We start from the raw sequence: 24,397 nt of genomic DNA on the forward strand, positions 1-24,397 counted from the left end.
ATTTCTTCCAGACAATCCTCTTTTAGGGATGCTCCCAGAGGTATCCCAGCATTGGATAGGAGTAGATGACTATTGTGGGGACCATCACGGCTCATCGATATCCATGTGTTCCCTTACACTCTGCAGCCTCTCTTGAAAATAAGTTGGCCATTAGCTGAACTTTAGACAGTAAAATGCAGTTGGAAGTAATATATACTACTATCTGTTCTGGTACCTAAAAACACTCTTGTGATATCTCCCTCTCCCTGTCTCTGTTTGTCTCATGCTTGCTCTCACTCTCACTCTCAATCTCTCTCCCCCTCCTCCAATAGGTAAATGCAGATGATTCAGCAGAAGGCTCTGAAAGGTCACTAGGGGATGGTAAAACCACTATCATAGAAAATCACCTGGACACTGAACCAGATTTCATGTTAGCAAAAATTAAAGTTTTCTTATGTTAAGCCATTGCAGTTTTGTGGTAATTTATTATATTTGCAGGAGTTATTTATCCTTACTAATATAAGAACTGATGTTTCTTCCAATTTTAAGATTCTGTGAGTATTGATAGCATGAATAAAACCACAAGATTGTGTTTTAAATAAACTGAATTTGGAAAGTATACAAAAATTAATGGGAGGGCTGCAGTGAGGGATGTTGCCAGGCCATCTGAAATTTGATTATCTCAGAAATTCATTCACTTGTTTATTCATTCATTCATATATGCATATATACATACATAAAACATTCACTGACCATCAGGCACTGTGCTAATTTCTGGGGGAGAAATGTTAAACAAATATCTAAAATTCAAGTTCACAGTATATTAAAGAGAGACAGACAATCAACAAATTAAGGTATAATTAAAAGCTAGACATGCTGGGATGCGAAATTTCATAGGAAATTTTTCATAAGGGATTTTTTTTAAGAAAATAAGACATACCTTTTCCTGGAATTATGGATCAGGGATCAGGAAAGGTATCAATAGGAAGTAATGCTAAACTCATTATTGCTATAAAAAAGTATCAGGTGGTTGGAGGTGGAGAATGGCATGAGTTGATGCATAAATAAAAGTAAGGGAAATAGTTTTACATAGCTGGGATAAGGGGTGCAAGGACAGGGTAGGACCGAAGAAGTAGGTGGCAGCCAGTAATCAAGGAAAAAATGGTGTTTTCTTTCCTAGGTAGGTAATAAAGAGTTACTGAAATGATTTAATCAGGACAGACAGATAAAATTTACATTTTTCTGGCTATAATGATGAGAATTGACTGAAGGTGAGCAAGACTGGAAGTAAGGAGGCCAATTTGGAATCCATTATAATACTTGTCCCAGTGAGAAATACAGGAGCCCAATCTGAAGCTGTTGAAACAATGATACAGAAGAGTTTAAGTAGGGAGAATTCTAAACAATGATGGTATGATATGCAAAATGAAATAGAGGGAGATGCGCACGTCAAGTCTTCCAAAGTTTCTGATTTGAAAAATCTCTATGAAAACACTTCTCACCAACTGTCCTGTAAACTTTTGTTGCAGTAACAGATAAGGTGTAACCTACCTTAACAAATCTTTAAATGTACAGTACAGTATTGTTAGTTATATGTTCACTGTTATACAGCAGATCTCTGGAACTTTTTCATCTTGCATGACTGAAACTCTATACCCCTTGAACAGCAACTCCCCATTTCCCCTTTCCCCTAGCCCCTAGAAACCAACATTCTACTTTCTGCTTCTAAGAGTTTGGCTACTTCAGATACTTCATATAAATGTAATCATACAGTATTTATCTTTCTGTGACTGGCTTATTTCACTTAGCATAATGTCCTCAAGTTTCATCCATAATGTATCACATGACAGGATTTATATCTTTTTCTTTCACATTTTTATTTAAATTCAAGTTAGTTAACATAGAGGTAGTATTGGTTTCAAGAGTAGAATTTAGTGATTCATCACTTACATATAAAACCCAGTGTTCATCACAAGTGCCCCCCTTAATGTCCATTACCCATTTAGCCCATTCTCCCACCCCCCCACCCTTCCAGCAACCTTCAGTTTGTTATCTGTAGTTAAGAGTCTCTAATGATTTGCCGCCCTCTATTTTTATCTCATTTTATTTTTTCTTCCCTTCCCCTATGTTCATCTGTTTTGTTTCTTAAATTCCACATAGGAGTGAAATCATATGGTATTTGTCTTTCTCTAACTGACTTATTTCGCTTAGCATAATACTCTCTAGTTCTTTTTTTTTAAAGATTTTATTTATTTCTTTATTTGAGAGAGAGAGAGAGAAACAGCATGAGAGGGGATAGGGTCAGAGGGAGAAGCAGGCTCCCTGCTGAGCTGGAAGCCCGATGTGGGACTCGATCCCAGGACTCCGGGATCATGACCTGAGGTGAAGGCAGTTGCTTAACCAACTGAGCCACCCAGGCGCCCAATACTCTCTAGTTCTATCCACGTCATTATAAATGGTAAGATTTCATTCATTTTGATGGTTGAGTAATATCCCATTGCATATATATACCTTTTTTATCCATTCATCAGTCAATGGACATTTGGGTTCTTTCCATAATATAGCTATTATTGATAGTACTATAACCATTGGGGTGTGTGTGCCCCTTTGGATCACTATTTTTGTATCCTTTGCATAAATACCTAGTAGTACAATTGCTGGGTCATAGGACAGTTTGATTTTTAGTTTATCGAGAACCTCCATACTGTTTTCCAGAGTGGCTGCACCAGTTTGCATTCCCACCAGCCATATAAGAGGGTTCCCCATTCTCCCTTTCCTTGCCAACATCTGTTGTTTCCTGAGTTGTTAATTTTAGCCATTATGACAGATGTGAGGTGGTATCTCACTGTGGATCTGATTTGTATTTCCCTAATGATGAGTGATGAGCATTTTTTTCATGTGTCTGTTAGTCATTTGTATGTCTTCTTTGGAGAAATGTCTATTCATGTCTTTTGCTCATTTCTTAACTGGATTATTTATTTTTGGAGTGTTGAATTTGATATGTTCTTTATAGATTTTGGATACTAGCCCTTTATGTCATTCGCAAATATCTTCTCCCATTCTGTAGGTTGCTTTTAGTTTTGTTGATTGTTTCCTTTGCTGTGCAGAAGCTTTTTATCTTGATGAAGTCCTAAGAGTTCATTTTTGTTTTTATTTCCCTTGCTTCCAGAGACGTGTCTAGCAAGAAGTTGCTATGGTCAAGGTCAAAAGCATTGCTCTCTGTGTTCTCTTCTAGGATTTTGATGGTTTCCTGTCTCACGTTTAGGTCTTTCATCCATTTTGAATTTAATTTTGTGTATGGTGTAAGAAAGTGGTCCAGTTTCATTCTTTTGCATGTCACTGTCCAGTTTTCCCAACACCATTTGTTGCGGAGACTGTCTTTTTTTCCATTGGATACTCTTTCTTGCTTTATTGAAGATTAGTTGATCATAGAGTTGAGGGTCCATTTCTGGGTTCTCTATTCTGTTCCATTGATCAATGTATCTGATTTTGTGCCAGTACCTTGTCTGGCACCTGTCTTGATGATTACAGTTTGTAGTAGAGCTTGAAGTTTGGAACTGTGATGCCTCCCACTTTGCTTTTCTTTTTCAACATTACTTTGGCTATTCAGTATCTTTTCTGGTTCCATAAAATTTTAGAATTGTTTGTTCTAGCTATGTGAAAAATGCTGGTGTGATTTTGATAGGAATTGCATTGAATGTGTAGATTACTTTAGGTAGTATAGGCATTTTAACATTATTTGTTCTTCTAATCCATGAGCACGGGATGTTTCCCATTTCTTTGTGTCTTTTTCAATTTCTTTCATAAGTTTTCTATAGTTTTCAGAGTACAGATCTTTTACCTCTTGATTAAGTTTTTTCCTAGGTATCTTATGGTTTTTGGTGCGATTGTATATGGGATCAATTCCTTGACTTTGTTTCTGCTCTTTCATTAATGATGTATAGACATGCAACAGCCTTCCATATGTTGATTTTATATCCTGAGACTTTGTTGAATTCATGTATCAGTTCTAGCAATTTTTTTTTTTTTGGAGTCTTTTGGGTTTTCTACATAGAGTATCATGTCGTCTGTGATAAGTGAAAGTTTGACTTCTTCCTTTTCAATTTTTGTTGTCTGATTGCTGAGGCTAGGACTTCCAGTACTATGTTGAACAACAGTAGTGAGAGAGGACATTGCTGTCCTGTTCATGACCTTAGGGGAAAAGTTCTCAGTTTTTCTCCAATGAGGATGATATTAGCTCTGGGTCTTTAGTATATGGTCCTTATGGTGTTATGCTCCTTCTGTGTCTACTTTCTTGAAGGTTTTTATCAAGAAAGGATGCTGTATTTTGTCAAATGCTTTTTCTGCATCTTGAGGAAGGCCTGTGTGCTATATAATTCCCTTTTATGACCACCTTCACTGCATCCCAAAGGTTTTGGACTGTCATATTTTCATTTGCTTTCATGTATGTTTTTATTTTTTCTTTAATTTCTTGGTTAACCCATTCATTCTTTAGTAGGAAGTTCTTTAACGTCCATATATTTGTGGCCTTTCCAAATTTTTCTTCTGGTTGACTTCAAGTTTCATAGTGTTGTAGTCTGAAAATATGCATGGTATGATCTCAATCATTTTGTTTTGGTTGAGGCCTGATTTGTGACCTGGTATGTGAACTATTCTAGAGAATATTCCATGTGTTCTCAAAAAGAATGTGTACTCTTCTACTTTAGGATGAAATGTTCTGTATATATCTGTTAAGTCCATTTGGCCCAGTGTGTCATTCAAAGCCATTGCTGGGAGTAGGGTGTTAAAGTCCCCAACTATGATTGTATTATTATCAATAAGTTTCTTTAAGTTTGTTATTAATCAATTTATATATTCATTTGCTCCCAAGTTGGGGGCATAAATATTTACAGTTGTTAGATCTTGTTGGATAGAACACTTTATCATGATAATGGTGCCTTTCTTCATCTCCTATTACAGTTTTTGGCTTAAAATCTAGTTTTTCTTCTGGGGCACCTGGGTGGCTCAGTCGTTAAGCATCTGACTTCGGCTCAGGTCATGGTCTCAGGGTCCCGGGATCGAGCCCCACATGGGGCTCCCTGCTCAGCGGGAAGCCTGCTTCTCCCTCTTCCACTCTCCCTGCTTGTGTTCTCTATCTTGCTGTGTCTCTCTTTGTCAAATAAATAAAATCTTAAAAAAATAAAATAAAATCTAGTTTTTTTCTGATATAAGTAATACTACTCCAGCTTTCATTTGGTGTTCATTAGCATGATAAATGGTTCTCCTGTCCCTCACTTTCAGTCTGGAGGTTCTTTGGGTCTTAAATGAGTCTCTTGTAAGCAACATATCAATGGGTCCTTTTTTTAATCCATTCAGATACCCTATGTCTTTTGACTGAAGCACTGAGTCCATTTACATTCAAAGTAATTATTGACAGATATGAATTTAGTGCCATTGTATTACCTGTAAAGTCGCTGTTCCTGTAGATTGTCTCTGTTCCTTTCTAGTCTTTATTGCTTTTGGTCTCTCTTCCCCACTCTAAGGGTCTCCTTTAATATTTCTAGCAGTTGGTTTAGTGTTCATGAACTCCCTTAGTTATTGCTTGTACTGGAAATCCTATCTCTCCTTCTGTGCTGAATGACAGCCTTAGTGGCTATAGTATTCTTGGGTGAATATTTTTCCCAATTGGCACATTGAATATATTATGCCACTCTCTTCTGACCTGCCAAGTTTCTATGGTCGGGTCTGTTGCTAATCTTATGTGTCTTCCTTTGTAGGTTAAGGACCTTTTGTCCCTCAACACTTTCAGAATCATCTCTTTATCTTTATATTTTGCAAGCTTCACTATAATACATCTTTGTGTTGACCTGTTTTTGTGGATTTTGAGGGGAGTTCTCTGTGCCTCTTGGACTTGAATGCCTGTTTCCTTCCCCAGATTAGGTAAATTCTCAGGTATAATTTGTTCAAATAAACCTTCTGCCCCTTGTTCCCACTTCTGAGACTCCTCTGATACAGATATTATTGTGCTTTGTGGAGTCACTGAGTTCCCTAAGTCTACATTCATGATCTGAGTTTACTTTCCCTCTTCATTTCAGCTTCATTTTTGCCCATAATTTTATCTTCTATACCACCTATTCATTCCTCTGCTTTTTCTATCCTTGTGATTATATCCAGTTTTGCGCCTCAGTCATACCTTTTTTTTTTTTTTTTTTTTTTTACCTGACTTGTTTTTAGGTCTTTCATCTCTGCAGCAAGTGTTTCTCTGGTGTGTTCTAGGCTCCTTTCAAGCCCTGCTAGTTTCTAATGACTGTTGTTCTAAATTCTTCCTCAGATACATTGCTTATATCTGTTTTGTGTAAATCCCTGGCTTTGATTGCTTCTTGATGTTTCTTTTATGGATAATTCCTCCATCTTGTCATTTTCTGTAGGCTCCTGTCTTTTGTGAGTTATGAAAGCTTGTTATATTTCCTCTCCTGAGAGTAATGCTATAGTAAGAAGGGGTCATAAACTGTCCAGGGCCTGGCACTTCAGGTGTATGCTGTGTGCACCCTGCTGCTGTGTTTTGGCTGCTCTTTCCCATAAGTCAGTCTTCTGCAGAGTTCCTCCTTGCTTGCAGTGGGAAGTGCTTGGACCTTTAACTAGGTATGCTTTCATTTGTTTGTTAAAATAAGCTTGCTTTAAAAAAAAAGGCTGGCCCCAAAAAAGAGAAAAGGAAAAGGAACAACAATAACAACAAACAGACAAAAAAACAAACAAACAAACAAACAAACAAAACTATAAGCCTGATTCCAAAGGAAAAAAAAAGAAGAAGAAAAAAAAGAAAGGCCGGTCCTATTTCCACCAGAACTGAAGCTGACACTGGAACACTCTATGGTCAGTAGACTTGGTGCATGTGGGGAGCCTGTGCTGGTCTTCTCGGGGTAGAGACCCACTGCCACTGGCTCAGTCAGATCTACCTTAGAAAAGATGAACCCGAAAGGTGCAGTGAGGACAGGGTTTGGTATAAGCAGCTCTGGCCTTCACTGGGGTCACTGTGTTGCTCACTGAAGTCCCACCATGGTGATGGGTGGGTGGGTGGGGAAATGGCATCTGCCCACTCTGTCATCCCTGGAGAAGGGGGCTTGCACCCACTGCTGCTCAGGAAGCCCTCAGAGAAAAGTGAACAATCTCTCCTCCCCTCTTGTGTCCCAGGCCTCCATCAGATCACAGACCCCACCCTGTCTATGCCCGGGCTGTCTGCACTCTCAGTACCACAGTTGCCCTGTGTTTTATCTCTGGCATGAAGCTGGGATTCAAAACTCCAAATTTTTAAAGAACCCAGCAGGGCATGGACCACTCCTCATCCAGAGGAGAGCCTTGCAAAGCTGTGTCTGGTGCCATTTAATCCCAGAAAAGCAGTCCCATGGCCATGCAGGTGCTTGGAGTTTATGGTGAAGCACAGTAAAAAGCAGTGACCCAGTTATCTGTCCTCGGCATGCACCTCAGTCTCCTGCCAATAAACGGCCACTCAATGATGCCCACTGGGTCTTTTGTCCTTGGAGAGGTAATATACCCTCTTTCAAATGTATGCCAGGAAGGGGAATGTTCTCTCCCAGTGTGACCCAGGATATCCCTATACCATGCTGTCTGTTCCCAGGCCTCTGCCCTCCTCCTCTGGAGCACTGCCATGCAGACCCAGCTCAACTGCAGTGAATGCCATGGACTTCCAAAACTTCAGAATTTGAGCCCTGCTACTTGCAAAAATGCGATAGTCAGTTCTTCTTGACTTTCCAGTCAATGGTTTGGGGGAAGTGTTTTTCTTGTGTGAACCCTATTCACTGCTCTCTCTCCCCCTTTCTCTTTCTCTCTCATTTCTCTGTGGAAAGGGCTCCCTCCCCTCTGAGGCACCAAGGCTTTTCTCTCCCCCAATTCACATCTCCACATCGAGTACCTCCTGAGGTCTGTCTCTCTAATTGTTCAGATTGGTCTTTTAATCCTCAGATTGATTTCCTAGATGTTCAAAATGATCTTATTTCAATCCAGCTGTGTTAAAAGGACAAGAAAAGCCCAGGGTCCCCCTACTACTCCATCATCTTAACTCCCTTATACCTTTCTCTTAAAGGCTGAATAATATTCCATTGTATGTATATACCACATTTTCTTTATCCACTTATCCATCAGTGGACTTTTAGATTGTTTCTATACTTTGGCTACTGTGAATAATGCTGCAATGAACTTGGGAGTGCAAATACTTCTTAAAAATAATGATTATAGTTATTTTGGATAAATGCTGAGAAGTGGGATTGCTGGATCAAGTGGCAACTCTATCTTTAATTTTTTGAGGAATATTCATATTGTTTCTCATAATGGCTGCACCATTTTACACTTCCATTAACTGTGTGTAAGGTTTAAAATTTCTCCACATTCTCAACAGCATTTATTTTCTGGGATCTTTTTGCTTTTTGTTTTTTGTTGTTGTTGTTTTAATAATGCACATCCTAACATGTGTGAGGTGATATCCCAATGGGATTTTGATTTACATTCACTTGATAATTAGTGATGTTGAACATCTTTTCATAAACCCGTTGACCATTAATATATCTTCTTTGGAGAAATGTCTATTCAATTTTGCCAATTTAAAAAAATCAGATTGTTGGATTTTTGTTATTGACTTTTAGGAGTTCCTTATATATATATTTTACATTAATCAGAAATATGGTTTGCAAATATTTTCCTATTCTGTAGGTTCCCTCTTCACTCTATGGATTGTTTCCTTTGCTATACAGAAACATTTTTAGTTTGTTATGTCCCACTTTTCTATTTTTTTTTTTTTTACTTTTGTTGCCTGTCCTTTAGTATCAGATCCAAGAAATTATTGCCAAGACCAATGTTATGAAGCTTTTCCCCCATGTTTTCTTGTAGGAGTTTTTGGCCTTACATTTAATTTTTAAATCAATTTTGAGTTGATTTTTTTGTATAGGGTGTAGGGAAAGAGTCTAATTTCATTTTTTGCATGTGGATATCCAGTTTTTCCAAAACATTTGTTGAAAAGACAATCCTTTCCCTATTGAGAGGACTTAGCACATTTTTGAAGAGTTTATTTCTCGTTCTCTATTCTGTTTCATTGGTCTACATGTATATATTCTCATGCCAGTAGAATGCTGTTTTTATTGATTACTCTATCTTTGTAACATGTTTTAAAGTCAGGAAGTAAGAGGCCTCCAGCTTTGTTCTATCTCAAGATTATTTTGGCTATTCAGGGTACTCTGTAGTTGTGTACGAATATTAAAACAGTTTTTTAGGGCACCTGGGTAGTTCAGTTGGTTGAGCTTCATACTCTTGATTTTGGTCATGATCTCAGGATTGTGGGATTGAGCCCTGCATTAGGCTCTGTACTCAGCATGGAGTCTGCTTGTCCCTCTCCCTTTCCCTTTGCTTCTCTCCCCACCCCCTAAACATAAATAAATAAAATCTTTTGAAAAATAAAAAAATGATTTTTAAATATTTCTGTGAAAAAAATGCCATTGGAATTTTGTTAGGGATCTTATTGAATCTGTAGATTGCTTTGGGAAGTAGGGACATTTTAACAATATTGTCTTCTGATCCATGAACATAGGATATCTTTCCATTTATTTGTGTCTTCTTTATTTTTTTTTCAACAGTATTTTGAGGTTTTCAGTGTGCAAGTCTTTCACCTCCTTAATTTTATGCTTAAATATTTTATTCTTTTTAGTGCTATTGTAAATGGGATCATTTTCTTAATTTCCCTTTTGGATTGTTCATTGCTAGGTTATAAAAATGCAACTGATTTTTGTATGTTGATTTGTATACTGCAGCTTTGATGAATTTGTTTATTAGTGAACAGATTTTTGCTTTGTGGAATCCTTAGGATTTTCTATATATAAGATAATGTCATCTATAAACAGAAATAAGTTTTTTCCTTTCTGAATTGGATGCCTTTAATTTCTTGTTCTTAAGTAATTTCTCTGGCTAGGATTTTCACTGCTGTATTGAATAGAAATGGCAAGAGTCAGCATCCTTGCCTTGTTCCTGACCTTAGAGGGAAAATTTTGTCTTCCACTGTTGAGTGTAATGTTAGCTGTAGGCTTTTATATATGACCATTATTATGTTGAGGTAATTTTCTTCTATTCCTAGTTTGTTCAGTGTTTTTATCATGAAAGAGTGAATGAATATTGTAAAATACCTTTTCTACATCTACTGAGATGATCATGTGCTGTTTATCTTTTATTCTGTTAATATGGTTTATCACATTGATTGATTTCTATGTATTAAACCATACTCTCACCCTGGGGATAAATCCCATTTGGTCATGGTGTATGATTCTTTTAATGTGCTGTTGAATTTGGTTTGCTAGTAATTTGTTGAAGAGTTTTATATCTATATCCATCATGGATATTGGCCTACAGTTCTGTTTTCTTGTAGTGTCCTTGTCTAGCTTTGTTATCAGGATATGCTGGCCTCATAAAATGAGTTTGGAAGTACTCCTTCCTGTTCAAATTTTTGGAAGAGTTTGAAAGGATTAACATTAATTTTTCTTTAAATCTTTGATAGAATTCTCCAGTGAAGTAATTTACTCCTGGGTTTTTCATTATTGGGAGGTTATTGGTTACTGCTTTAATCTCCTTGCTAGTTATAGGTCTGTTCAGATTTTCTATTTCTTTATAATTCAGTCTTGATAAATTGTATCTTTACAATTTATAATTTTTTCTAGGTTATCCAATTTGTTAGTATATAATAGGTCATAGGGGTCCTCATAATTCTTTTTATTTCTGTGGAATCAACTGTAATTTTTCTCTTTCTTTTTTTAAAATATTTTATTTATTTACTTGAGGGAGAGAAAGAGCGAGAGCACAGAGGGAGAGGGAGAAGCAGATTCCCCGCTGAGTAGGGAGCCCAATGCAGGACTCGATCCCAGGACCCCAAGATGATGACCCGAGCCAAAGGCAGATGCCCAACCAGTTGAGCCACCCAGGCGCCCCATATCTTCTCTTTCATTTCTAACTTTACTTATTTGAGAACACTATATGTTTTCCTTAGTCTACATGAAGTTTTTCAATTTTGCTGACAAAAAACGTCTTAGTTTTGTTGTTTTTTTCTATTGTTTTTCTATTCTCTATTTCATTGATTTCCTCTCTAATCTTTGTAATTTCCTTTTTAGTCCTGCTAATCTAGCCTTAGTTTGTACTTTTTCTAGTTCTTTAAGCTTTTCGGGTAGGTTGTTTATTTGAAATCTTTCTTCTTTTTAATGTAGGTATTTATTACTATAAACTTCCCTCAGTTCTGCTTTTGATGCATCCTATAAGTTTTTGTATGTTGTATTTTAACTTTTGGTTTTCTTAAGATATTTTCAAATTGCCCTTTTGATTTCTTCTTTGATCCATTGGTTGTTCAAGACTGTTATTGGATGTCCACATATTTGTAAAATTTCTAGTTTTCCTTCAGCTATTTGTTTCCAGTTTCATTCCATTGGGGTCAGAAATGATACTTGGTATAATTTCAATCTTCTTACATTTGTTAACACTTGTTTTATGACTTAACATGTGATTTATCCTCATAAAATGTTCCATGTGCGTGCTTCAGAAGATTGTGTATTCTGCTTATGTTGCTTGGAATGTGCTGTATATGTCTGTTAGGTATATTCATCTATAGTGTTGTTCAAGTCCTTTATTTCAGATCAACAGAAGTGTTGATCTTCTGTTGATCTTCTGTCTGGATGTTCTATCCATTATTGAAAATGGAGTATTAAAGCCCCCTACTATTGTGTTGCTATCTATTTCTCCCTCCAGTTCTGTCAATGACTATATATTTGTGTGTCCTGATGTTTGGTGCACATACATTTCTAGTTGTTATATGTTCCTAGTGAATTGAGCTTTTTATCCTTATATCCTTATGTAATGTGTTTCTTTGTCTCTTGTGACAGGTTTTTTTTTTTTTTTTTTTTTTTACTTGAAGTCTATTTTTGTCTGATATATGTATGGTCACCCCTGCTCTCTTCCAGCTAACATTTGCATCGAAAATTTTCTGCATTTTTTGCTTTCCACCTCTGTGTGTCTTTATACCTAAAATGAGTCTCCTAAACAGTGTATAGTTATCTCTTGGGTTTTTGGTTTGTTTTGTTTTGTTTTTAGTTCTTATCTATTAAGCCACTCTAATGTTTTGATTAGAGAGTTTAATTCTTTTTGACTTAAAGTAATTATTGATAGTGTAGACTTAACTACTGCCACTTTGTTAATTATTTTCTGTCTTGTTGCTTCTTTCCCTCTTTTGCTGCTGCTTTCCTTTGTGTTTCATTGATTTTCTTTTGTAGTGACATGTCTTGAGTCCTCTCTCTTTAATTTTGTGTATCTTCTACAGGTATTTTCTTTGTGGTTACCATGGGGATGACATAAAACATCTTGTAGTTATAACAATCTATTTTAGCTGATAACTACAATTGCATACAAAAACTTTTTATTATTGATGTCACCTATTCCATCCTTCTAAATTGTGGATCATTAACATATTTTATAGTTATATTTATTTTTCTACCTTTGTCTTTTAATTCCTATACCATAATTAAAATGATTTATACACTACCATTGCAATATTATTCTGTATTTGTCTATTTAGTAACTTTTATAAGTGAACTTTATATTTCCATAGGTTTTCATGCTACTGCCTAGTGATTTTTCATTTTAATCTGAAAAACTTCCTTTCCTAATTCTTATAAGGCAGGTCTGATGGTATTTACCTTCCTCAGCTTTTGTTTATCTGGGGAAGTCTTTATTTTTCCTTTATTTTTGAGGGGCAGTTTTGCTGAACCTAGTATCTTCGGTTGGCATGTTTTTCTTTTTCTTCTTTCAACTCTTTAAATATATCATTCCATTTTCTTCTGGCCTGCAGAGTTTCTGCTGAGAAATTCATTTATAGTCTTGTGGGTGCTTCTTTGTGTGCAATGAATCGTTTTTCTCTTGCTGCTTTCAAAATTCTTTCTCTGTTTCTGACAATTTGCTTATAGTGTATATTGGTGTGGACTTCTTTGTATTTATCTTAATTGGAATCTTTTGGGCTTTCTGAATCTGGATGTCCACCACCTTCCCCAGATTTGGCGATTTTTCTCTCATTTCTTCAAATAAATTTTCTGTCCCTTTTTCTCTATCTTCCCTTTCCGAGACTCCTATAATGTGTATATTGGCCCACCTATTGGTGTTCCCTAGGTCTCAGACTTTCTTCACTCTTCTTCATTCTTTTTTTTTTTCCTTTTGCTCCTTTGACTGGATAATTTCAAATGACTGTCTTGAGTTCACTGATTCTTTCTTTTGCTTGATCAAATTGGCTGTGGAACTTCTATAATAAATTTTTCAAATCAGTTACTGTGTTTTTCAGCTCCAAAATTTTGTGTTGTTTTTCTTTTCATTTTCTACCCCTTTGTAGATATTTTCACTTTGTTCATGTATCATTTCCCTGAGCTCACTGAACATCTCTATGATTGCTATTTTTAGTTTTTTTGTATGGTAATTCACATATCCCCATCTCTATACGTTTGTTTTCTGGACTTACTTGTTACTTCAATTGGATCTTTTTTCCTATTACTTTGTGTGCCTTGAAACTTTGTGTTATTATCCATGCATTGGAAAATACAGCCACCTCTCTCACTCTTTACAGAAAGGCTTCATATAGGGAAATACCTTCATTAGTCAACCTGGCTAGAGATTCTGGGGTCCTCTCAAAGCTTTTCTGCAGATGCATCTTCCCTAGGCTGTGTAATTTTCCAAATAGAGAGGGTTGCTGATTTCTTTTCCAGGGGCTTTTAGTATTTGCTCCCTCCAGTGTCTGTCTGCAATACCACAGGTTCCCTTGTACTGCCTCAAGGTGCTGAGCTCTCTTGTTTTCTGTGGCCCCTTAGAAATCTCAGGCATGCTGGTTCCCCATCAGCAATCTAAGTCTGGAGACACAGAAACCAATCCATTTCAGAGTTCCCCAAGAAGCCAGAACATTGGATGTATGCTCTACTCTTCTCTTTCCCTTCCAAGGGAGAAGTTGCAAGGTGGGCTTTTCCTACCATTTGCAAGCTATTCCAGCTTGGAAGAGGAGCTAACATGGTTAAAATACAACAGCTTTTCTTACCCTTTCAGTGAAACTGTTCTTGAGCTTGAAGCTGTTTGAGCTTGCTTGTGGTACTGTGAATTCTTATCTGAATTTTGGAGTTCTCATAAAGGTTTTTTGAACTGCTTATTGTTAAATAGGTGTTTCTGTAGAGGGACAAGATCTAGTGCTTCCTATTCTACCATCCTAATGTTTCTTCTAATATTGTTTATCTCAATCACCTCATCTAAATTTCAATCTCCCTAGAACCATGTCTGCACCTTAGCCATCTGTGTGTCTCCACTGGACCTTACATACAATTGGTTTTCAATAAATATCTTGGTGACTGGATGAGTCCTATCAACAATCCTAATTAAGAATAAGAGGCCCTTCCTAGGGGTGCCTGGGTGGCTCAGTTGTTAAGCATCTTTCAGCTCAGGTCATGATCCCAGAGTCCTGGGATCAAGCCCCACATTGGGCTCCCTGCGTGGTGGGAAGCCTGCTTCTCCTTCTCCCACTTCCCCTGCTTGTGTTTCCTCTCTCGCTGTGTCTCTCTCTGTCAAGTAAATAAATAAAATCTTTAAAAAAAAGAGGCCCTTCTTAAAACTTTCATTAAGTAAGAATAAGCATTCCTCTTTGCCAAATAAACCAAAGCAGACACTTCTTTCTATTTTCTTTAAGAAAGGCCTACACGTTAGCTAAACCCTAATTCTCATAATTTAATATTGTGAAGATTTAAAATTTTCCTTATGGTTCAAATTCTACGCATCCTCTTCCCCACTACAACCAATTAAGGATGTAGTTGTAGAGACAGAGATCAGAAACAAAGATTGAGAAGAAAGAAGATAATTAGTTTGATAACTAGGAGAGCAAACAGAGGATTTTGAAGAAAGAGGAGGTGTCCATTACACATTGAATTGTGTGCCAGACAAGGTGTAGGAAATAACTTTTCAGTGGTGCCAAAGGGTATAAAATGGTCTTGAAAAGAAAGCGGGAATACAGGAATATGCAGAATTAGGTAATTATAAGAAGATATTTAATTAAAAAACTGAGAGGCGTTTTGACAGAATGGGGAGATTGAAGTCAGATTTCAGTAAGATGAGAACTAAAGGAGGCATAGTAAAACAAATAGTCTATAGAAACTTTTTCAAGCAATTGAGTGTGAATAAGAAAAAGAGAAATGAGATAGTATACCTTGAAGGGAAAGCAGGATAAGGAAAGTATTTTTAATATGTATATTCATTTAGAATGGGGGGAAATTTAATGTATTTATTATGGGAAAAAAGTTGAAAATGCAGTTGTAAGAAGGGATAATTGAAGGTTAGGAAAACATATGGGAAGGTGTGAAATCAAAAGTAAAGGTAGACAATTTAAACGTGGAAAGAAATTATGGTACTTCTTCTTCCTAGAATAGAGAAAAGGGGAAATGAAAGGATAAAAATTAAGAAATATTTTGAAATGGAATGGAAGAAAACAGGCATTTCATGTTGAATTGTCTTGGTCGGTTTCTTATTTTTTTTTAAGATTTATTTTTTAAAATATTTATTTATTTATTTATTTATTTATTTATTTATTTATTTATTTATGAGAGAGAGAGAGAGAGAGAGAGAGAGAGAGCAGGGGTAGGAGCAGAGGGAGAGGTACAAGCAGACTGCACTGAGCACAGAGCCCCACGTGGGGCTTGATCCCAGAACGCTGAGATCATGAACTGAGCCAAAATCAAGAGTTGGATGCTTAACTAACTGACCACCCATGCGCCCCTTTTTTATTTTGGAGAGAGAGAAAGAGAGAGAGCACTTGCGTGAGAGGGGCAGAGGGAGACGTAGAGAGAGAATCTCCCCTTGATCATGAGGGTCTCTCTTTCTCTCTCTCTCAAATAAATAAAATCTTTAAAATAAATAAATAAAATTTAAAAAGAATTCTTTGCACATCAGAAGAATGTACAAACTAAAATCCTTGGTATCAACAAATAGCACTAGAGAATAAACACAAGCACAGAGTACCAATCTGCAGAGCTTAAGAGCTACTAGTTTAATGTACTAAGTGGTCAAGCATGAGAACATCTGTTACTAGGTTAATAAGCTAATTACTAGGCTGAGAAAGGAAGTAGCAGCACAGCTATGGGTGAGTAGAGAAACCATTCCTGCTGTACATTCCTATATACATAAAAGCAGAGCTAACAATAATTCTGGGCTAATAATGGTCAGGCTAATAATTATTTATTCATTACTGATACAGCAGACTCTTCACTAGTATGTTCAGTTAAACTGCCTGTGGGTGTTACAAAGAACCTTAATCCCACACATGTCAGTGGTTAATAATGGCTCATCCTATTTTACAGAAGTTTAAAGAAATTAATTAAATGGTACCTGAAATAAAAGCTTTGAGTCCTTGAAGAAGTATACTGCATAAATATGATATATCACTATTAAAATTAACCTTTCCTTTTCTGCAATTCTCTTATCCAGAAGTAGCATAATTCTATTCCTTTCCAAAGTATGTTCATTTTTCCATAATTGAGGTAAGGGGGTTTTCAAGTTGAGTCTTGACCAACTCCACACTTTCACATTCTTTTATTCCTTTGATGACTTATCACCACAATCAGCCTTGAGACACAAAATAGTTGTCATCTCACCAAGTTAAAATCGTATCAAACAGCTTAATTATACATAAATTAAAATCATCATTATAACAATAGGTGGACTCTCAATATATTTGCAACTAAAGAAATTAAACTATCTGAAGTAGACCCTCAGTGGTCCAGAGTGCTTGTTCTTGAAAACCTGCAAATTTTGCATGTGCAAATTCACATGCAAAATTTCAATATAAAGAAGTTCTGCAACTAATGAATCATTGAACATTATATCAAAAACTAATGATGTGCTATACATTGGTTAATTGAATTTAAATTTTAAAAAAATTAAAAAAAAGAAGTTCCTGGTTTTATGCTGCATCTGTAAACAAAACCAAAGTGTACTTTTTGATATGATGCATATATTATTAATTCAATTTTCAAAATCCAGATATTGGCAAACACCATACTGTTTCTATCAGAACTGGTCTTAGGCCAAGTTTGTCTTCTACACTTTTTAGGGAGGTTCCTTTCTCACGTAAGAAGTCTTAAACTGCTCCTAATTGCCAAATGTGTCCTCTCCATCACCCAAAGCCCTAGTTCTTTCCAATTTTCTTTCTCAAGGACTTTGCCCACAGTAACAATACTTTTGTGAAAATCAAATGTCAACTCTGGTAGGTCTAATGTCACTGCCTTTGATCTTTCACTATTCATTCGTTGCCTGATTTCTGATGGCTTCTCAGCCTTTGACTTTCTCATCTTACTAGAAACCCAAGATTGGTGTGTTCTCTGACCTGACCTATTTGCTCACCACCTTGCTGACACCTCTGCAAGCGCTAAGTTTCTAAGCTTCTAAGCTTCAGGTTGCTACCTTGACTCTACACTATCAGCTCTGATTTTACAAACCTCTGAGATTTTCCTCCAGATCTCTTGCCTGACCCCCATTTTGTGTTGATCCTGATCTACTGTTGCCAACCATAATGATACAGAGATATTTGGAGTAAAGGTGGTAAAGGAAGGGGTAAGATTTCTGTTGTTCTCTAAATTACACAATACATGTACCTATTAACAGGACTAGATATTTATATACCATTCCTGATATCTCTAAGTAATTTGTGGAAAGAACTATTTCTAAAGGAGCAAAAGGTCATCCAAAGTTTAAGCCCTATCTGTACAAATAAAGTGTAGAGAATAATTAAGGGAATTATCTAAATGATGCAAAGTCAACCTTCCTCCTCAATTATGAGAACACTTAAAAGTGGCATATGTATGAACTATCCAGATGATACTTCTCTCACTTTTCTACAAGTACACCATAATATAAAATACACTATTATTTGTATAAAATAATATGACATTTGATTTGGAAGGGGTGTCTAAATTATTCTGGTTTTCCCCCAGTTTGTGTTGGATGTTTAAACATAGAATATGTAGTTTTATTTTTTCCCTCTTCAGATATTTAAAAAGCATCCATTATCCACTGACTAAAATGGATTCAAAGACAGAACTGTTGAAAAGTACTATAAAGATAATGGCATTGATATCAATACAAACAGAGCACACTGTTGGAGAATAATGTCCTCATTTGACATGTGTTCCTAATAAATTCCAAAAGCAGAGAGTTCCCTAATTTGTTTTTTAGTTTCTAATTAATCCTTCCCATCCTTGAATGACACATGAATTTCTTTTTTTTTAAAGATTTTATTTATTTATTTATTTGAGAGAGAGAAAATGAGAGATAGCATGAGAGGGAAGAGGGTCAGAGGGAGAAGCAGACTCCCTGCTGAGCAAGCAGCCCAATGTGGGACTCGATCCCGGGAGTCCGGGATCATGACCTGAGCCGAAGGCAGTCGCTTAACCAGCTGAGCCACCCAAGCGCCCCACATGAATTTCTTAATATCTCTTTAGATGCTGTAGTACATGCAGGTTTCTAACCATTTAAATGTACATCCCTCAAGAAACTTTTCTGTATGGCCTTGTGCTTCATAGCCAGTTTTCAGGTATGTCTGCAGCTTTTGAATTAGTTTGCCATTTGAAAAAATGTTTTGGCCTGAGTTACAAATGTAAAAAAAAGTTAAAAAAATACTCTCTTGCTCATTTTTTATTTTCCCACTGAATCAATTCACACTCGATACCCTTTTAACTTATTCATATAGAATGACTCACTTTCTGTCCAAAAATCTATTTTAAAAAAGGGGAAGAGAAGTAAGCCCCCAGTGTAAGAAGACTGAGTAAACAACAGTATTAACATTAATGAGTATTATGGGTAAGTGTTAAGAGTGCCAGCTTAGGCCTCACTACTCATAAACTGCTTACTATCTTGGTAAGTTATATGACTTCTCTGAGCACAATCTCCTCATTTAAAAAATGGACCATAGACATTTCTTCAACAAAGACATACAAATGGCAAGTAAGCACACAAGAAGGTGTTTAGTATCATTAGCCATTAGGGAAATGCAAATCAAAACCACAATGTGATACCACTACATACCCATTAGGATAAATACTATTTTAAAAAAGTGGAAAATAACAAGTGTTGCCAAGGATGTGAAGAGATTGGAATGTTTGTGCATTTCTGCTGGGAATGTAAAATGGTGCAGTTGCTTTAGTAAAAAATATGGCAGTTCCTCAAAAGGTTAAATATAGAGTGACCATATAACCCAACAGTTCTACTCTAGATATATACCCAAAAGTGTTAACATATGTTCACACAAAAATTTATACACTAACGTATATAGCAGCATTATTTATAATAGCTGAAGAGGAAATGACCAAAATGTCCTTCAACTGATGAATGGATAAATAAAATGTGATATAGCCATTCAATAGAATATTATTTGGCAATAAAAAGGGATGAATTACTGATACAAGGTATATATCTGAATCTTGAGAACAATACTCTAAGTGTGAGAAGCCAATCACAAAAGAACACATGTTGTATGATTTCATTTATATGAAATGTCCATAACAGGCAAATCTATAGATACAGAAAACTGATCAGTGGTTGCCTGGAGTTGTAGGCATGGGTGGAGGTGGAGGACTGGGAAGTAACTGCGAATGGGTATGGAGTTTCTTTTGGGGATGTTGCAACATATTGAAATTGATTGTGGTGATGCTTGCATGACTCTGAATGTATTAGAAATCACTGAAATATATGATTTAAGTGGGTCAGTTGTATGGTATATGAATAATATCTTAATAATGCTTTTTTAAAATGGGACAAATAGTTTCATCTATCTCATGGAGTTATTGGGAAGATTAAATGAGATAATCCATTAATAAAGTGTCTAGCATCTTTCAAGCAATCAATAAATGATAGTTTTACTACTATTACTAACAACAATAACTACTAGTAGTACTAGTATTGAAGCTATTATTAAATAATATTATCAGTATTATAATACTGATATCATATGATTAAATATTATCAGTATTATAATGCTGTATTGTAATTGATCATATTATTTGAAGTAGTAGAGCTATTATTAAATAATACTAAATATTATTATTATAACAACTATTACTAGAAGTAGATCTATTATTAATACTAAATATTATTATAACAATAACTATTATTAGTTGTAGAGCTATTGTTAAATATTATTTTATATAGCTAAATATATAATATACTTATTATTATTAAAATGTCTGTATTAGAGTGATAGCTCTTTTGAGAATCTAATATGAGGCCTAGATAATCTTTTTTTTTACACAATGATCCTGCTTAATTAATTTATATATTTTTATTTTATTTTTCAAAATTTATTTAAATTTAATTAATTAACATATAATGTATTATTAGTTTCAGAAGTAGAGTTCAGTGATTCATCAGTCTTATATAACACCCAGTGCTTATTACATCATGTGTCCTCCTTAAAGTCCATCACGCCATTCCCCCCACCCCCTCCTCTAAGGCCTAGATAATCTTACCACACTCGGTATGCTATAATAAAAATAACACAACTTTGGAGTCAAACAAATCAGATGAAAATTTCATTTCTGCCACTTACTAAATATGTAGACTGAAGAAAGTATTTTATCTGTCTGAAACTGAATTTCCTCATCTGCAAAATATTTCAACAATACCTACTACTTCTTTGGACTCTTATGAGGAATAAATAAAACAGTGTACGTACAAATGCATTTTACAATGCCTAGTACATAGTGAATTTTCAAATAACTTTGTTTCCATTTGTGTAAAATCACAATATTGGTATTAACAAAGTGTGATGAAATACTTTCAAGTTTATATTAAATCTCAACGGGATATAAACTTTGGCAACATCCCAAAACAACAGTATATGCAAGAGGTCTGGTCAATAATCATGTTATTCCTAAAATGTTCATAATCAACTTATCACATTACAGACAAATCTTTAGTAAACTATTAAATTTTTCTTTTTATTCTTTTTTTAATTTTTATTACTAAGTGTCTCAGAACAAGTACAACTAAGTTATAGAAACTAAGACAAAATAAATAAACCAGTTTCGGTCTCAAGCACTAATATGGCAGCCAACTTGTAGGGAAAAGGTTTGGGCCAGATTTTCCAAAGTTGTAAATAATCATAAATTATAATTTTGTATATTTTGGGTAATAGAATTGTTTTCAGTTTGGGGTGGCCCATGCTAAGCTCATGCATGTTATCCTGCAAAAATAGATCTTTAAGAAACACCCTAGAATGCCTACAAGGGAGAGTAAATGCTGTCATGAACCAGTTACAACTGTGTGCCAAGAAAGCTGAGTGAACTTGCTTTCCAAAGTCTTCACTTATTCCAAATTAAATGAAAGTTTTCAAGGAGTTATTTGAAGCTAAAGGGTAGGAGGAGTATACAAAAACACAGAGTTCAAAGGAATCCCTTGCTACCACCATTATATCCACAATGCATATACCAAATCATTACTCAAGCTAATGAAATTATCACATGTTGCTATTTATATTGATAGTAATTCTGGCTTGACATTTTCACTCAACTGGTTGGTGACTTTCTTTGGATTGTTTGTTCTATGACAACTTTAGAAAGAGTTGAATATTTTTGCTAAACTGAAGAGATACAAGGGTATCAGAAGTTTCCCTTTCTAGGGGCACCTGGGTGGCTCAGTAGGTTAAGAATCTGCCTTCAGCTCAGGTCATGATCCCAGGGTCCCAGGATCCAGCCCTGCATCAGGCTCCTTGTTCAGTGTAGAGTCTGCTCCTCCCTCTCCTTCTGCCCCTCCACCCCTCGTGCTTTCTTTCTCTCTCTTTTCTTTCTGTCTCTCAAATAAATAATTTTTTTTAAGGTTTCCACTTTGGCAGCCATCTGTTACTGGGCATCATAGCTGCCCTCAGACTTCTGGTGAAGCCCAAGATCGTTAAAAAGAGGACCAAGAAGTTCATCCAGCACCAGTCAGACCGCTATGTCAAAATTAAGCACAACTGGAGGAAACCCAGAGGCATTGACAATAGGGTGTGCAGAAGATTCAAGGGCCAGATCTTGATGCCCAACATTGGTTAAGGGAGCAACAAGAAAACAAAGCACATGGTGCCCAGTTGTTTCCAGAAGTTCCTAGTCCACAATGTCAAGGAGCTTGAAGTGCTGCTGATGTGCAACAAATCTTACTGTGCAGAGATTGCTCACAATGTCTCCTCCAAGAATTGCAAAGCTATTGTGGAAAGAGCAGCCCAACTGGCAATCAGAATCACCAATCCCAATGCCAGGCTGTGCAGCAAAGAAAATGAATAGACAGCTTGTTGTGCATGTCATATTTGTGTTAATAAAACCATAAAACTACAAAAAAAAGCTTCCATTTTTAGTATTGCCATATTGAAGCAAATGATGGATAATTTATTATTTCAAAAGGTTATATCTTTTGCAATTTTAATTATTTTCATGCAAATTTAGTACTTAAGGTTACACAGATATATCATTATATTGAGTAAAATAGTGTAGAACTGTTAATTTATGAGTCATTCTCCCTTTTCCCGTCTCTTTTTTGGCAGTGATCATATTGCATTGTAATTCTGTTTCCACATCTGTCTTCCCCAGTAGACTTGAGAATACCTTAAGGTCAAGGACCTAATTTTATTCACCTCTATATCCCCAGGATCTAACACAGTGTTTGACATCTGTTAAGAACACAAAAATAGTTTCTATGTAAATAGTTTTTAAAAGATAGATTTGGTTGAAAAGCTCATTTCCTATTTTAAGGCTTCAATTAGTTACTTATTTTTGCCTTGTAGTCTTGAATATTGCATTAAATATTATATTTTGCTTTATTCCCTTGTATAGTCTTTTATAGTAGTCTCTTAGGAGAACTAATACAATTTTCAGTAGAAACTGATATGCTGGTGAAATCGATTTCTGATGAAGATTAACACTCCTTTATACACAGAGAAAGTTTGAGCCAGTAGCACGTAACACAGTCATGAAATATGAATTTGAATAACCTGTAAAAATAAGATAAATTCTGAATGAGAATAGAAGAGAAATAAAGAGAATCTTTCATACTGGAACCGATTCATCTAGAGATGACTATCTGTTTTTTTTTTTTTTTTTAAAACATCTGAGGTATTCAATTAGCTTGGACTGTCCCACTGGTCTGAGTTTTTCTGATATGTTTTAGGCCCCCAAACCTTCTTTTTGACTCTTTGACACCAAAAGAGAAAGTAAACAGTGTTTATATTTATTTCTGCATAATACTGACTGGTTTATTTTAAGTCAGGAAATTTTCAAAAAAAAAAGTTATCATCAATGAGAAGAACAGGTTACATTTCCAAACTTATCTTCAATTGAAATTAGATGTAAAAAAAAAAAAGAAATTAGATGTGAGATCTCAAATCTTTTCAGCCACATTTATTCATGGCTTTTTCAAAGCTTCTAGGATCCTGTTAAAATCTTTAAGCATCTCTTTAGGTTCTATTAAAGAAAAAACAGTATCCAAAGAAGGGTCTACCTAACATCAATACATTTCAAGTAGGGCACATGTTGCTACAATGCTTCAATACTTTGGTATTAAAGTGCAATATGAATTAATATACTGTAATACAGTGTTATTTTTTCTTGGAAAAATAGAAAATATATTCATGCCAAAAAAAAAAAGACTTAGTGCTGGTATAGTAAAAGTTTATTCATCAAATTCAAACTAAATTTACCTTCACAATAAGAAAATAAATGGAAGATAATAGGACCAAATAGGATTTTTTGTGTGTTTTATACATTGCTTTTGTCTTTATATTTCATACATTACTACAGGCAGCTTTAACGGAATAGGGTTGCTTTGTGAGAGCAAGAGTTTTCATATTCCTTTGTTAAGAATGTGTTTATCATCTCAAAATATATGGTTATTTGGTTAAGATTAATCTTCTTTCAGCATTACACTGTGAACACAATTTAACAACAACCAAACTGTCATCACTATGTCAGCAAAAGTATGTAAATTTCTATAACATTGTGGATGACTAATGGATTACATTATAGAAAAGAGGAAGTCAAGATGTTTATTTTCCTCTAGAGACAACAAAATATCTGCACTGACGCCAACCATGCACAAAAAATATTCATTTCTACTGAAAAATTTCATTTACTGGATTGCCTTTACAAATATGCAGAACTGAGAACTTAGTGTAACCCTCAACAATCACATAAATAATTATTCCGACCATGTTTTCTAAAACTATCCTGGAGCTAGTACTCAAGTATTTCCCACAATATTTCTCATTTTGCACAAAATGCCTGCATGGGATTCTTGTCCATGGGAAAATGGAATTTACAATGCTTTAGAGAAAATGGTTGTTTTAGGTATCTGTTATTATTTAACAAACTAC

General features: G+C 35.5%; 1 protein-coding gene and 1 pseudogene across 1 annotated transcript in view; one reads left to right on the forward strand and one right to left on the reverse strand.

The window, feature by feature from the left end:
• Positions 1–22,316, forward strand: part of LOC113931180 — a 248,778-nt pseudogene extending 226,462 nt beyond the window's left edge.
• Positions 1–24,397, reverse strand: part of IL1RAPL2 (interleukin 1 receptor accessory protein like 2) — a 636,713-nt gene that overhangs the window by 300,596 nt on the left and 311,720 nt on the right. The gene's annotated exons all lie outside the window — the stretch shown is intronic.

This window comes from Zalophus californianus, chromosome X (assembly GCF_009762305.2).
Source record: "Zalophus californianus isolate mZalCal1 chromosome X, mZalCal1.pri.v2, whole genome shotgun sequence".
Classification (NCBI taxonomy): Eukaryota; Metazoa; Chordata; class Mammalia; order Carnivora; family Otariidae; genus Zalophus; species Zalophus californianus.